Below are 16,449 nucleotides of genomic sequence, written 5' to 3'. Positions count from 1 at the left end.
AGCATTAGATTTACTTGCTGCCAAAAAAGGAGGAACATGTCTCTTCTTAGGAGAAGAATGCTGCTATTACGTAAACGAGTCAGGCCTAATAGACACTAACATCCAAACCCTGAACAGGATTAAAGCAGAATTAAAAACCTACAATACCCCCTTTACCCCCGGACCACCAGTATGGCTGCTGCCCATAATACAGCAGATGCTCCCGTTCCTAATTCCCATACTAATCCTCTGTTTTGTCTTATGTCTCACTCCTGTTTTAATCAAATTTCTCCAAGCCGAAGTTCAAGAGATCACGCGCGTCACCTTCAACCAGATGCTTCTTCATCCGTAGGTCCAAATACCAACCATAGACCCCAACCTCAACGACATCCCTTAACAGCAGGAAGTACCCAGACAGACCACGGCACCCCTTATCACTATTATCAATAAAAGGTTGGACTGTTTGGACGAACGGAGGCAACATGTTGCAGTTCCGGGTTCTTCACCATCAACTTTCCCGCGCCCGGGAAAGACACGGATCCACTGCGCAGGCGCAACCCGACCTCTGACGGAGAAGAACCGGAACCCGCCTAGCCACGCCTACCGCCCCGCCCCCAACCCGCCTATGTCCCGCCCACTGCCCTCCCACTCCCGGGCCCAGGACATAAAAGCCGCTCCCGGCGGGCGCGCAGTGCGAACTTCCTCGGCCCCTCCTCCTACGCGGGACCCAGGAACCTCGTCGGAGAACGCGGTGTGAACTTCCTTGGCCCCTGCTCCTGTGCGGACCTAGGAACCTCGCCCAAGAATGCCGGATCGACTTCATCGGCCTCCACCGCCACAGACCGGTGAACCTTGCTCCCTCCTTCACATTGGCTTGTAAATAAAGTTTCTTTGCCTTGCCTACTTGCCTTTTCTCTGGCATTTGCTCTGGGGGTCGCATTAAAGCAAATCATTTAGTAGAAACAGGGTTTCACTATGTTAGCCAGGATGATCTCAATCTCCTGACATCGTAATCCACCCCCCTCGGCTTTCTAAAGTTCTGTGCTTAGATTCATGAGCCAGTGCACCCCTCCCAAAGGCCTCTATTTAAAGCAATAAAAGATTTCAGCAGACCACAAATACACACTCATATCAGTGTAGGTACTTTGGTCACAGCAGCTGCTTTACTTTTATTATATATTGGAATTCTCAGTAATACTCATTTTGTGGGTGAAGGGAAGGTGGAGGAAGTCACAGAACTTTTATAAAATGTTTGGAATTGGCCCGGGGATGGTGGCTCATGTCTGTAATCTCAGCATTTTGGGAGGCCGAGATGATACATCAGAAGAGGCTGGGAATGCTCTCTTTGTTTCTGTAATAAGATCTTACTGTAAAATAAGTAATATCCATTGAAAATCATGCTATACAACCTGTGCTAATGGTCAGCACTTGAACAATTTTGTTCCATTCTGAATTAACTTTAAGCAGGTCCTTCTAAGTTTTGTCTTGTGCCCTTGTGTGAAATAGCTCCCATCATTTTTACCTCATTCATATGATTTTTAATATAAAGATGTCTGTTTCAGATTGTGGTACTTTAATATTCATTTTCAAAGTGCTGCCCACCACAGCTGTTTTGTTCTATTTCTCTGATTGGTAGTGTGCAAACCAATATGATGTCTTAACCTGTTATACAGCACTCATATTGAAACAAACTAAATCCCAGAGCCATGGGTGCAGAAAAAGGTAAGCTTTGTTTAGAAATCTGGAAGTAATTTCAGCAAGCATGTATTTTTTTAATATGGTTGTTCCTGCTCTCTATAAGCATATAACCCAAGGGTTATGATTAAATCCAGCCAAGAGCAGCATGGTAAGTGACAGCAGAAATACATGGCTCAGCTACACAACAGTGGCATATTGAAAATAGCCTTTTCTCCAGGCTAAAGAAAGTGAGGTAAGAACTAGTAATCCACATCCTGGGTGTATGTTAGTAAAGTGAAGTGTCAAATTTCATGTATGACAAATTCTTTGAAAAAGCTGGAAGGAAAGGGTAGCATTAAGTGTGACCTCCAATGTGGGCTGCAGAGAAAAATATTGCAGATGTGATGTTGTGAATAAGAGCACTGGGGCACACGGGCGGAACTGTAAGCTTGAAGAAGAATACTGTGGCACATGGGTAGAACTGTCAGCTCACAGATACAAGCTGATCACAAGGAAAGATAAGCTGGCAAAGTTAGATCTGGTAGGTGATGTGCCTTGAAGGCTCTTTAATATAAGAGCAATGAAATGAAATCAGTCTTATAATCAGGCTCCCCTTAAGACATGTATGATAGCGCTAAGTTTGTTTTCTGCTTTAGTGCTCCAGATGTGATCCAGGAAAAATGTGTATATGGAGTTTTATCCTCTGGTTATAGCCGGAAACTTCCTAGAATCCTTCCTTCCTAGAATCTTTCCTTCATCATGGACATAGATACTCTCAATCTCTGTTTTGCCCATGCTGTACTTGTGATCTTTAACTTTTCAGTCACTTCAACACTTCCTAGTTTTCAGTCTAGAGTTTCAGAAAATGGGTGGTCCAGACACCACCTTCCACTGGGTTGCACACTGGGGTGTTTCTCTACTTATCACTTTACTGCTCTACATGACATGTTTATTGTGAGAAAATTTACATGGTGGTGTCATAATATAGAAGTGAAAACAGGTTTGTAGAGAAATGTAAATAGTTTTCTTCTAAGACAAGAAATGATAGGAATGTTTATCTTCAACTAGGAAACCTTCCCCAAAGAAGAAAATTATCAAAATATTTATTTTATTGGAAAGGAATTGTAATTTTATCCTCTACTCAGCACATTGTAATTGTTACATAAGTTATTAAATGCACACTTATCTATTTGACAAGTTCTGTAGTTAGCCTTTTTCTATAAACTGAAATCACTCTATGGAAAACTTCCCATTCATAGCTTGAATCTAGGTGAATATATGACAGACTCTATGGAGCAACTTCTGGATGGGAACCACCTTTCCTTCAAACACTGAGCATCAACAATTGTTCTTCTGTCCACGGTGTCTCTGCAGCTGCTTCTAACTGCTCCTGATGCCACACTCGCCACCTGCTTTGTTCTCCTATCATTTTTATCAAATATTTCCAGATTTCAATATTGGGTGCAGGCAGGAAGAGAAATGTTTTGCTGTAATTTTTCAAAACTCACCTCCCTATATGATGTCCACCACCCCTCACCCAGCATGTCCTTTGATATCCACATCACTCCCTAGTTGTGGGTCTAATCCACCTTCAGTCCTAGCTTCGGTAACCTTCTGTAGAATCAGATAGTCACCAACTGCACAGAATATGAACATCCACAAGAGACCATCCACAATTTGCTTTATCAAGTCTAAGCACTGCAGCAAGGATTTTATGGAAACACACATAAAAATCATTGAGAGCAAATCTCTAAACAATGTTCAGTAATAGAGGAGACACCAAGTAAATACATAGCCTAAAAAAGATGTCTTTATTTACCCTCTGAATAAGTACAATTGTTCTTAATTTTTCTTCTGAGAGTAACAAAGTTAGCTTGTGTCTTGTGTCAGAAAGGAATGGCTTAACTTCAACTAGGAGACTTTTCACAAGGATGAAGAAAGTAACACAAATACTAACTATCCTATTAGTGGAATTATAATTTTGTATCCTCCACAAACAAATTATACTTGTTAAATCAGTTATCAAATGCAGATTTGTCTTTTCTCCAAGTTCAGTAGTTGTCCATTTTCTGAAAACGGAACTCTGTCTATGGAAAGACTATTTATTATGGACAGCTCAAATTTAGCTGAATGTGTGACAGACTGTATGAAGCAATTCTAGTACTACTGTTGGCACTCCTTCCTGCTGGGGCTTGTGAAACATGACCTTTTGTTGTAGAAGTCCATTAATGGCAGAAAAATGAAGACTAGTTATTAGTGAGAGTAAATCTAATAAAGTTTAGAATTTAAATGAAAAGGTTAAATCATTTTGAAAAGGATAAAGAAGTAAATTAAATAAGAATGCACTGCAAATACATTAGATTCTAATCTTTCATATCTAACATTATTGCTTTAGGAAATCATTTTCTTTCACTGAGAATACAATGCGAATTGCATAAAAATCATCTCTATATAAAAAGTAGTTTCCCATTTTCCCCCGAAAAGAAATCCAAGTATAAATTCTAGAGTAGTCAAGTTTCTTAGTTTAGTTCATTTTATTTACTTATTTTTTATTCTACTTTTTGCTGTAGGGTACATGTGCACAATGTGCAGGTTTTTTACATATGTATACATGTGCCACATTGGTGTGCTGCACCCATTTACTCGTCATTTACATAAGGTATATCTCCTAGTGCTATCCCTCCCCCTTCCCCCCACCCTACAAAAGGCCCTGGTGTGCGATGTTCCCTTCCTGTGTCCAAGTTTTCTTATTGTTCAATTCCCACCTACGAGTGAGAACATGCGGTGTTTGGTTGTCTGTTCTTGCGATAGTTTGCTGAGAATGATGGCTTTGAGCTTCATCCAAGTCCCTACAAAGGACAAGAACTCAACTGTTTTTACGGCTGCATCGTATTCCATAGTGTATATGTGCTGCATTTTCTTAATCCAATCTGTCAATCTATCACTGATGGACATTTGGGCTGATTCCAAGTCTTTGCTATTGCGAATAGTGCCACAAGCAACATACGGGTGCTTGTGTCTTTATAGCAGCATGATTTACAATCCTTTGGGTATATACCCAGAAACGGGATGGCTGGGTCAGATGGTATTTCTAGTTCTAGATCCTTGAGGAATTGCCACACTGTCTTCCACAGTGGTTGAACTAATTTACAGTCCCATAACAGTGTAATAGTGTTCCTATTTCTCTACATCAACTCCAGCACCTGTTTCCTGACTTTTTAATGATCACCATTCTAACTGATGTGAGATGGTATCTCATAGTTTTGATTTGCATTTCTCTGATGGCTAGTGATGATGAGCATTTTTCATGTGTCTGTTGACTACATAAATAACTTCTTTTGAGAAGTGTCTGTTCACATCCTTTGCCCACATTTTGATGGGGTTGTTTGTTTTTTTCTTGTAAACTTCTTTGAGCTCTTTGTAGGTTCTGGATATTAGCCTTTTGTCAGATGAGTAGATTGCAAAACTTTTCTCCCTTTCTGTAGGTTGCCTGTTCACTCTGATGGTAGTTAATTTTTCTGTGCAGAAACTCTTTAATTAGAGCCCATTTGTCAATTTTGGCTTTTGTCAACATTGCTTTTGATGTTTTAGACATGAAGTTCTTGTCCATGGCTATGTCATAAATGGTACTGCCTAGGTTTTCTTGTAGGGTTTTTATGGTTTCAGGTCTAACATTTAAGTCTCTAATCCATCTTGAATTGATTTTTGTTTAACGTGTAAGGAAGGGATCCAGTTTCAGCTTTCCACGTATGACTAGCCAGTTTTCCCACCACTATTTATTAAATAGGCAATCTTTTCCCCATTTCTTATTTTTGTCAGGTTTGCCAAAGATCAGATGGTTGTAGATATTTGGTATAATTTCTGAGGGCTCTGTTCTGTTGCCTTGGTCTATATCCCTATTTTGGTACCAGTACCATGCTGTTTTTGTTACCGTAGCCTTTTGTGTATTTTGAAGTCAGGTAACATGATGTCTCCAGCTTTGTTCTTTTGGCTTAGGATTGTCTTGGCAATATGAGCTCTTTTTTTGCTTCCACATGAACTTTAAAGTAGTTTTTTTCAACTCTGTAAAGAAAGTCATTGGTAGCTTAATGGGGATAGCATTGAATCTTATAAATCACCTTGGGCATTATGGTCATTTTCACAATATTGATTCTTCCTATCCATGAGCATGGAATGTTCTTCCATTTGTTTGTGTCCTCTTTTATTTCACTGAGCAGTGGTTTGCAGTTCTCCTTGAAGAGGTCCTTCACATCTCTTGTAAGTTTTATTCCTAGGTATTTTATTCTCTTTGAAGCAATTGTGAATGGGAGTTCACTCATGATTTGACTCTCTGTTTGTCTGTTATTGGTGTATAAGAATGCTTGTGATTTTTGCACGTTGATTTTGTATCCTGAGACATTGCTGAAGTTGCTTATCAGCTTAAGGAGATTTGGGGCTGAGATAATGGAGTTTTCTAAATTCATGTCATCTGCAAACAGGGACAATTTGACTTCTTCTTTCCCTAATTGAACACCTTTTATTTCTTTCTCTTGCCCGATTGCCCTAGCCAGAACTTCCATCACTGTGTTGAATAGGAGTGGTGAGAGAGGGCATCCCTGTCTTGTGCCAGTTTTCAATGGGAATGCTTCCAGTTTTTGACCATTCAGTATGATATTGGCTGTGGTTTTGGCATACATAGCTCTTATTATTTTGAGACATTCCATCAATATCGAATATATTGAGAGATTTTAGCACGAAGGCTGTTGAATTTTGTCAAAGGCCTTTGCTGCATCTATTGAGATAATCACGTGGTTTTTGTCTTTGGTTCTGTTTATATGCTGGATTACATTTGTTGATTTTTGTATATTGAACCAGCCTTGTATCCCAGAGATGAAGCCCACTTGATCATAAGGTTTTTCATGTGCTGCTGGATTCGGTTTGCCAGAATTTTATTGAGGATGTTTGCATCCATGTTCATCATGGATATTGGTCTAAAGTTCTCTTTTTCTGTTGTGTCTCTGCCAGGCTTTGTAATCAGGATGATGTTAGCCTCATAAAATGAGTCAGGGAGGATTCCCTCTTTTTCTATTGATTGGAATAGTTTCAGAAAGAATGGTACCAGCTCCTCCTTGTACCTCTGGTAGAATTTGGCTGTGGATCAGTCTGTTCCTGGATTTCTCTTGGTTGGTAAGCTATTAATTATTGCCTCAATTTCAGAGCCTGCTATTGGTCTATTCAGGGATTCAACTTCTTCCTGGTTTAGTCTTGGGAGGGTGTAGGTTTCCAGAAATTTATCCATTTCTTCTAGGTTTTCTCATTTATTTGTGTAGAAGTGTTTATAATATTCTGTGATGAGAGTTTGTATTTTTGTCGGATTGGTGGTGATATCCCCTTTATCATTATTTATTGCATCTATTTGATTCTTCTCTCTTTTCTTCTTTGTTAGTCTTGCTAGCTAGCTATCAATTTTTTTGATCTTTTCAAAAGACCAGCTCCTGTATTCATTGAGTTTTTGAAGGATCTTTTGTGTCTCTATCTCCTTCAGTTCTGCTCTGATCTTAGTTATTTCTTGCCTTCTGCTGACTTTTGAATATGTTTTCTCTTGCTTCTCTAGTTCTTTTAATTATCATGTTAGTGTTTCAATCTTAGATCTTTCCTGCTTTCTCTTGTGGGTAATCAGTGCTATAAATTTCCCTCTACACACTGCTTAAATGTGTCCCAGAGATTTTGGTATGTTGTATCTCTGCTCTCATTGGTTTCAAAGAGCATCTTTATTTCTGCCTTCATTTCATTATGTACCCAGGAGTCATTCAGGAGCAGATTATTCAGTTTCCACGTAGTTGAGCAGTTTTGATTGAGTTTCTTAGTCCTGAGTTCTAGTTTGATTGCACTGTGGTCTGAGATTTTATCAGAGACTAGGATTGCAACTCCTGCTATTTTTTGTTCTCCATTTGCTTGGTAGATCTTCCTCCATCCCTTTATTTTGAGCCTATGTGTGTCTCTGCATGTGAGATGGGTCTCCTGAATACAGCAAATGGATGGGTCCTGACTCTTTATCCAATTTGCCAGTCTGTGTCTTTTAAATGGGCCATTCAACCCATTTACATTTAAGGTTAATGTTGTTATGTGTGAACTTGATCCTGTCATTATGATATTAACTAGTTATTTTGCTCATTAGTTGATGCAATTTATTCCTTGCCTTAGTGGTCTTTACATTTTGGCATGTTATTGCAGTGGCTGGTACTGGTTGTTCCTTTCCATGTTTAGTGCTTACTTCTGGACCTCTTGTAGGGCAGGCCTGGTGGTGACAAAATCTCTCAGCATTTGCTTCACTGTAAAGGATTTTATTTCTCCTTCACTTATGAAACTTAGTTTGGCTGGATATGAAATTCTGGGTTGAGAATTCTTTTCTTTAAGAATGTTGAATATTGGCCACCACTGTCTTCTGGCTTGGAGAGTTTCTGCTGAGAGACTCTCTGTTAGCCTGTGGGCTTCCCTTTGTGTGTAACCAGACCTTTCTCTCTGGTTGTCCTTAACATGTTTTCCTTCATTTCAACTTTCGTGAATCTGACAATTCTGGGTCCTGGAGTGTCTCTTTTTGAGGATTATCTCTGTGGCATTCTCTGCATTTCCTGAATGTGAATGCTGGCCTGCCTTTCTAGGTTGGGAAAGTTCTCCTGGATAATATCTTGCAAAGTGTTTTCCAACTTGGTTCCATTCTCCCCGTCACTTTCAGGTACACCAATCAGATGTAGATTTGATCTTTTCACATACTCCCACATGTCTTGGTGGCTTTGTTTATTTCTTTTCCCTCTTTTTTCTCATTTCTTGTCTTCTCACTTCATTTGATTCATTTAATCTTCAATCACTGATACCCTTTCTTCCAATTGATCGAGTAGGTTACTGAAGCTTGTGCATTTATCACATAGTTCTCGTGTCATAGTTTTGAACTGTGTCAGGTCATTTAAGTACTTCTCTACATAGGTTATTCCAGTTAGCCATTCATCAAATCTTTTTTAAAGGTTTTAAACTTCTTTGCCTTGGGTTCAAATTTCCTCCTTTAGCTCGGAGAAGTTTGATTGTCTGAAGCCTTCTCCCAACTCATCAGAGTCATTCTCCAGCCAGCTGTGTTCCATTCCTGGTGAGGAGATCCATACTTTTGGAGGGGGAGAGGCACTCTGATTTTTAGAATTTTCAGCTTTTCTGCACTGATTTCCCCCCTCTTTGTGTGTGTGTGTGTGTGTGTGTGTGTGTGTGTGTGTGTGTGTGTGGTTTTTTCTACCTTTGTTATTTGATGATGGTGACATACTAATGGGGTTTTGGTGTGGATATCCTTTCGGTTTGTTAGTTTTCTTTCTAACAGTCAGGGACCTTCAGCTGTAGATCTGTTGAAGTTGCTCGAGATCCACTCCAGACCCTCTTTACCTGGGTATTAGCAGCAGAGGCTGCAGAAAAGTGAATAATGGTTTACAGCAAATGTTGCTGTTTGATCGTTTTTCTGGAAGCTTCATCTCAGAGGGGTATGTGGCCGTGTGAGGTGTGAGGTGTCAGTCTGCCCCTAGTTGGGGGTGTCTCCAAGTTAAGCTACTTGGGGGTCAGGGACCCATTTAAGCAGGCAGTCTGTCCTTTCTCAGATGTCAAACTCCATGCTGGGAGAAGCACTACTCTCTTCAAAGCTGTTAGACAGGGATATTTAAATATGCAGAGGTTGCTGCTGCCTTTTCTTTGGCTATGCCCTGTCCGCAGAGGTGGAGTCTACAGAGGTAGGCAGGCCTCCTTGAGCTGCAGTGGGCTCCACCCAGTTAGAGTTTCCTGGCCACTTTGTTTATCTACTCAAACCTCAGCAATGGCAGGTGACCCTCCCCCAACCTTGCTGCTGCCTGACAGCAATCTGCTGCCTGACAGACTGCTGTGCTAGCAATAAGAGAGGCTCCATGGGCGTGGGTCACTCCAAGCCAGGCACAGGAGACAATCTCCTGGTGTGCCATTCGCTAAGACCCTTGGAAAGCCCAGTATTAGGCTGGGAGTCATCCGATTTTCCAGGTGTTGTGTGTCACATTTTCCCTTGGCTAGGAAGGGGAATTCCTTTCCCTCGTGTGCTTCTGGGGTGAGGTGATTCCTCACTCTGCTTTGGTTCTCACATGGTGGGCTGCATCCACTGTCCTGCACCCACTGTCTAATATGCCCCAGTGAGATGAACCCAGTACCTCAGTTGGAAATGCAGAAATCACTCATCTTCTGTTTTGCTCACACTGGAGCTGGAGGCTGGAGCTGTTCCTATTTGGCCATCTTGGAACCGCCCCCAAGTCTTTTTATTTTAATTACAATTAAAGTCTTGGCCATCTTATTTATTAGCTCTCTAGTTTATATGCGTAAATCAAAGAAACGTTTTCAGACAACCATTACAATTTATAAATGTAAGGTGACATTACTGAGAAAATATATTCCTCCACGAGGGGATATGTCCCTTCTCCCTCCCACTAATGACACAGTAATATACACTCGTTGAAAATTATTAGTAAGTAATACACTGCTACAAACAATAATTCTCTTCTCCATGTCTGTGTTGATTTTGTGTACATGTGTGAGTTGGTTAGAATGCATCTGCTTTATCTCTAACATTCAACAGCAAGATGAACTAGTCTTGGACTTTCAGTGAAGGTTGACTATGCCTTTGTGCATCAAGTGATCTGACATATCCTCAGACGTAAGAATTTTTGAACCCCTTCCGTAAAGCCTGCTGCCACATTTGTGGTATATTTTGCTCTTGTTGCAAAGTAAGGATAGTCACCATTCTAGCTGCATAAGCTTCACTTGTTCTATAAACACCTGCCATTCACTTATGCCAGTCTTGGAATCCACAATGACAAAAGGAAAGTCATCAGGTTCTTCCACATTTGTGTAGTAGATGAACTCTTTCTTCCAGTTACTTAAGTTCTGGAAGTTTTGTGAATTGTTGATACTAAAAGTAAGCAGACAACTGTCATAAGCTCTGTAAAATGCATCCTCAGGCTTCAGAATCTCTCCTAATCTGTTATGTCACAAATCTGCATGATAACAAAATGTAAATCCCTTTCAAATATGATTTAAAAATTCCACATGTATTGTATGGAACAGCTGAGTATCAAACTTATTAGTTAGTCACATATCTGTTCATAAGTGAACTCCTCCCAACCCCACCATCTCCAAAGAGAATTACTTTAAAAAGTGATAAATGTCTTGCCACTATTTATCTCAAGAGCTTCAAGAACCCTGGAAAATAAAACACCACCATGACATTCCTTTTTACCTACCTATTCTTCTATACGAGTGAATGAATATCAGCATTTAGCTGAAATAAAACACATAGCCCCAGGGCATAATAAAAATAAGACTGGGTTTTTACTGAGCACATAGCCATGTGCCAGCTAGTATACTACCATGATTCTCCAAAACAACTAAAAAGTGTTCACTCTTCCCTTTCTCAGTTTACACTTGACTGTGAAGCTGACAAAGTAATAGTAATTAATAATTAGAATTTACCTCACTGTTCTCCTCCTTGTCTTCAAAATATCATTGTCTATATTTTTGCCTATGCACTCCATTGCAAGAACACTGTTATTGGTTGGGGGGGGATACACACACACACACACACACACACACACACACACACACGGCTGCTGGATCCAGAAGTCATGTGATAAGTAGCACCAGCATTTTAGATTCCCACAATTCTTTCCGATGGATGAAATCTAACCAACAGCAGATACTTCCAAGCCTGTAATCCTAGCACTTTGGGAGGCGGATCACGAGATCAGAGATCCAGACCATCCTGACTAACATGGTGAAACCCCGTCTCTACTAAAAAATACAAAAAAGTAGCCGGGCAAGGTGGCAGGCGCCTGTAGTCCCAGCTACTTGGGAGGCTGAGGCAGGAGAATGGCCTAAACCCGGGAGGCGGAGCTTTCAGTGAGCTGAGATCCGGCCACTGCACTCCAGTCTGGGCGACAGAGCGATACTCCGTCTCAAAAACAAACAAACAAACAACAACAACAAAACAAAGACAACAACTCATTTATCAACACAGCTATTTTGAAAGAGTACTTTAAATTTTCATATTAACAACAAATTGAGTGACCATTACAGATGTTTAACTTCAGAACCCTTAGGTCCATATTTTAATGACATGATGTCTGTTTGTTTAAAGAAAGTGTTTGTTTAAAAATATCCTTTAATACATATTTTAACTGTCAATTCAATTGTTAAATAAATTAATGTAAAAGGTATTTTTAAAAAGGTAGTATTCTCTTAGATAGATTGCACAAGACAAAGCTTCTGACCTTGTAAGCAGTGAGTTTAGCCTAGGAAACTCCTACAAAGCTACTAGAAAATATTACTCACACAGAGGAAAACATAAACAAATATAATTTCACATTTATCAGTTAAAGACTTCGGTACAGAATGCCTGCTGATTATTTGTATTCTTTAATCCAAAGTTCTCTCTTGAAGAATAAACTGAATAGCAAACTAAAAATTAAACATAGGGTTAAGAAAAACTATGTCTTTCAAGAAATTATTTTTATGTTGTTTGACATAATTAAACATCTCATTGTATCTTGAAACAATTTTGAATTTGTTCCAAAGAAAAAAACCATTTAATTAAAATCCAAAACAATCAAATAAATGTAATTCAATTTCCAAAATTAGGAGTTTGAAGAAATTTCTAAAACCTGAGAACTTTACCAAAAGAAAAAATAACATTCTAAATTAACATAGTCTTTTTATTACACATTAATGGAATACATTTATTATTTACAATAAAAGAAAATGCATTAAAATTATGTTTTTTTCTTGAGTTATGAAACATGTAAAGAAGCTCATCAAAAATATGATATAAAATAAGTTTTTGCAAGATGGATGTTTTCATAATTAGAAATTCAATCAAGGGCCAGGGATGGTGGCTCACACTTGTAATTCCATCACTTTTGGAGGCCAAGGCAGGCAGTAGACTTGAAGCCAGGAGCTTGAGACAGGCCTGGCCAATATGTTGAAACCCCATCAGGTGTGGTGGTACTCACCTGTAATTTCAGCTAATCAAGAAGCTGAGGCAGAATACTCACTTGAAACTGGGAAACAGGGGTTTTCAGTGTGCCAAGATTGTAATGCTATACTCCATCCAAACAGACAGTATGAGATTCCTTTATAAAAATAAAATAAAATAAATTCAATCAATTAAGAAGTGAGATATACTACTTGTTTATTTTCAAGGAATGTTGTGGCAACTCTGAATTGTAATTACAAAATGTCTTAAATAAAGTGCAGCATACATTTCAAAGTTAGTATAACTTCGATTTTACAAAAAGAAAGCTTTTTCTTCTTCATTTAATGTATTCAATTTTGTTTTATATTAAGTTCTATGGTACATACTCAGGACATACTAGTTTATTTCATAGGTAAAATTGTTCCATGATTGTTCACTCTGTCTATCAACATCACCTATGCATTCAGTCCCACATAGATTAGCTATTCACCCTGAAGCTCTTTTCTTTCCCTGCCCCCTGAAAGACCAAGTTGAATGCTGTTCCTCTCCCTGTGTCTATGTGTCTTTAATGTTCACCATGAGCATTTAGTGATTGTGAATATGCAATACTTGTTTTCTTGTTTCTGTGTTAGGTCGCTGAGGATGATGGCTTCCAGCTTCATCCATCTCCCTTCAGAGAACATGATCTCCTTCCTTTTAATGGCTGCATGTTATTTCATGACTTATATGTACCTTGCTTTCTTTATCCAGTCTGTTACTGAAGGGCATTTGACTTAATTCCATGTCTTTGCTACTGTGATTAGTGCTATAATAAACATACACATGCATGTATTATTAAAATAGAATGACTTATTTTGAAGGGGAGCTATATACGTAGGAATGAAATTGCTGAGTCCAATAGTATTTCTTGTTCTCAATATGTGATGAATTACTACACATTTTTCCACAATATCTGTACTGATTTACATTTCAAACAACAGTGTAAAGCATTACTATGGCTGCAGTAACTCACCACCATCTGTTGTATCCTGGGTTTTTAGTAATCTCCGTTTTGACTGGCCTCAGATGATATCTCATTGTGGTTTGGGTTTACGTTTCCCTAAAAATTAGTGATGTTGACCTTTTTGAGAAGAACGGCTTCTGAAATGAAAGACCCATAATGCTTTTCTTACCCCAGTGTGGCCTCTTTGTATCTGCTAATCAGCACCCATTTCACGTGTGTTTTAACATTATCCTGCAAAAGAAAATGTATTATAGTCTCAACTTATTAGATAGAGAAAATGACAGGATGTTAGAGCAGCAGAAAGTTAGAGAAAAATGAGATCTCTTATAAAATTTCTGCAATTTTTTTTGAGATGGAGTTACAGTTTTGTCATGCAAGCTGGACTGCAAAGGTACAATCTCAGCTCACTGCAACCTCTGCCTCCTGGATTCAAGCAATTATCCTGCCTCAGCCTCCTGAGCAGTGAGATTACTATTACCTGCCACCACATCCAGCTAATTTTTAAAATTATTATTATTGTCACATCAAATCTAGAGCTAAGCCTATGGAGAGACAATTAGGTATCAGAAAAATGAAAATCAAACCACAATGAGATACAAACTTATATTGAATAGCATGGCCTGTAATCAGAATGAAATGATAAATGTTTGTGAATACATGGAAAAATTGAGGACCTCATCCATTTGTTAGTGGGAACATAAAGTGAAGTTGTTTCTTTAGCAAACAGTCTAGTAGTGTCTCAAATAATTGGACGTACATTCAGCATATTTCCCCCAAATTAAGGTGTATTTACACCAATTTGTATAGGAATGTTTGTAGTAGCATTATTCACAATATAAATGTTTCCATCAACTCCTGATGTGGAGGTGGACCTAGGCCAATGGTAACCTTGAAGTACGTTTGCATCATACATTCCCTTACCATATATCTGACATAATTGATGCAAATCCATATATTCTATAATGAAACTACCAAGATAAAGAATTTGGAGAAAATGCTGAAACTTTTTTGCCTCAGGATGCTTGGCTTAATAATAGGACAGAATAGCAAGGTTTTTGCAGAAATCTCAAGCTTAGGAAACCCCGGCTTATTAAAGAAAGGAAACTCTGCCTTAGAAGGAAGCATTAGCTTTATCTTTCCTGGGTGTTTATTATACATAGTCCCTTAAAGATAATCTACAACAGAAGGCTGGACATCACAAAGAGCCTCATATTGTATGAGCCCATTTATATGAAGTGTCTGTAACAGGCAAATCTATAGTGACAGAAAATGGCGTATTGGTTGCCAACGACCCTAGGAAACAGGGAAGCTGGGATTGAATGGTAATGGGTGCAGAGGTTTCTTTCTTTCTTTTTTGTTTTTTTAAGTGATGGATATCTTCGGTATTTAAAAAGTGGTGATGACTGTACACCTTTGTGAATACCCTGAAAATCATGGAGTGTGTACATCAAAATGGCTAATTGTGATAGTTTGTGAGTTATCCCTCAATTAAAAAGCTGTTGAAACCTTGGTCAAAGTTTTGAGCCATGCAAGCCTTAGCAGGAATGTATATGCAAGTTAAACACACAGACAAGAGTACTGTGTGTTTGGGCCCCAGTCACATAAAGTGGCAGGGAAGTGAAAACCTGAAAAGCAATATGAGCTAAACTCAAAATTGGAATTCAACATGAAAGAATGCTTTCTCCATTCTACACAGCAAAACTGGAGGAAATGACTATATAGTTGGATGATGCTTTACTTATAAATAATGCCGATAAAATTGCCCCTAAAATTAAAGGATTTTTTTATAAGAACGCAAAACTCAGAATCGAGAAAGAAGGTGGTAATACCAGCATTAAATTATAAACTGTTCAACATACACCTGAAAAATTTAATTTACCTTTTAATTATTATTATACATAAATAGAAGCAGACAGAATTACATAGTTTGATTATAAACCACCAGGAAAAATAATGTAGACAATTTACTTAATGTTTTATTGCTTCAGTCTCCACAGTTTAATAAGAAGACTGAATAATAAGTCTGTTACAGAAATTATGCCTGTGAACCTTTTAGAATGAAGATTATGTCAGGCATGGTTACTCACATTTGTAATCAAAACAACTCGGAGAGGGGGTCAAGGCAGGTGGACAATCTGAGGTCAGGAATTTGAGAGCAGCCTGGCCAACATGGTGAAATCCCATCTGTACTGAAAATGTCTAAAACAAAACAAAACAAACAAACAAACAAACAAACAAACAAATAAACAAACCAAAAAAAAAAAAAACAGAAAACTTGCCAGTTTGACTGGCAGACGTCTGTGGTTCTACCTACTTTGGACAGTGACACAGGAGAATTGCTTGAACTCAAGAGGCAGAAGTTGCAGTGAACTGAGATCTGGTCACTCCAGCTTCAGTAACACAGCAAGACTTAATCACACCACTCTCCCGTGCCAAAAATAAGTAAATAAATAGATGAGAAAAAGAAAATGATCAAATTAAATGTAAATATTTTTTTAAATTATTGTACTTTAAGTTCTAGGGTACATGTGCATAACATGCAGGTTTGTTACATATGTATACTTGTGCCATGTTGGTGTGCTGCACCCATCAACTCATCAGCACCCATCAACTCATCCTTTACATCAGATATAACTTCCAATGTAATCCCTCCCCCCTTCCCATAATAGGCCCTGTTGTGTGATGTTCCCCTTCCCAAGTCCAAGTGATCTCATTGTTCAGTTCCCACCTATGAGTGAGAACATGCGGTGTTTGGTTTTCTGTTCTTGTGATAGTTTGCTGAGAATGATGG

The 16,449-nt window shown here is 38.8% G+C and overlaps 1 pseudogene; it reads left to right on the top strand.

Annotated features, from left to right (window-relative positions):
• Window positions 1-1,685: 1,685 nt before the first annotated feature.
• The window catches only part of LOC108516689 (translation initiation factor IF-2-like), a 37,944-nt pseudogene continuing 23,180 nt past the window's right edge, over window positions 1,686-16,449 (top strand).

This window comes from Rhinopithecus bieti, unplaced genomic scaffold (assembly GCF_001698545.2).
Source record: "Rhinopithecus bieti isolate Rb0 unplaced genomic scaffold, ASM169854v2 scaffold_38998, whole genome shotgun sequence".
Taxonomy (NCBI): Eukaryota; Metazoa; Chordata; class Mammalia; order Primates; family Cercopithecidae; genus Rhinopithecus; species Rhinopithecus bieti.
Note: the sequence above shows the minus strand (reverse complement) of the source record. Positions and strands in the feature narration are given on the sequence as shown.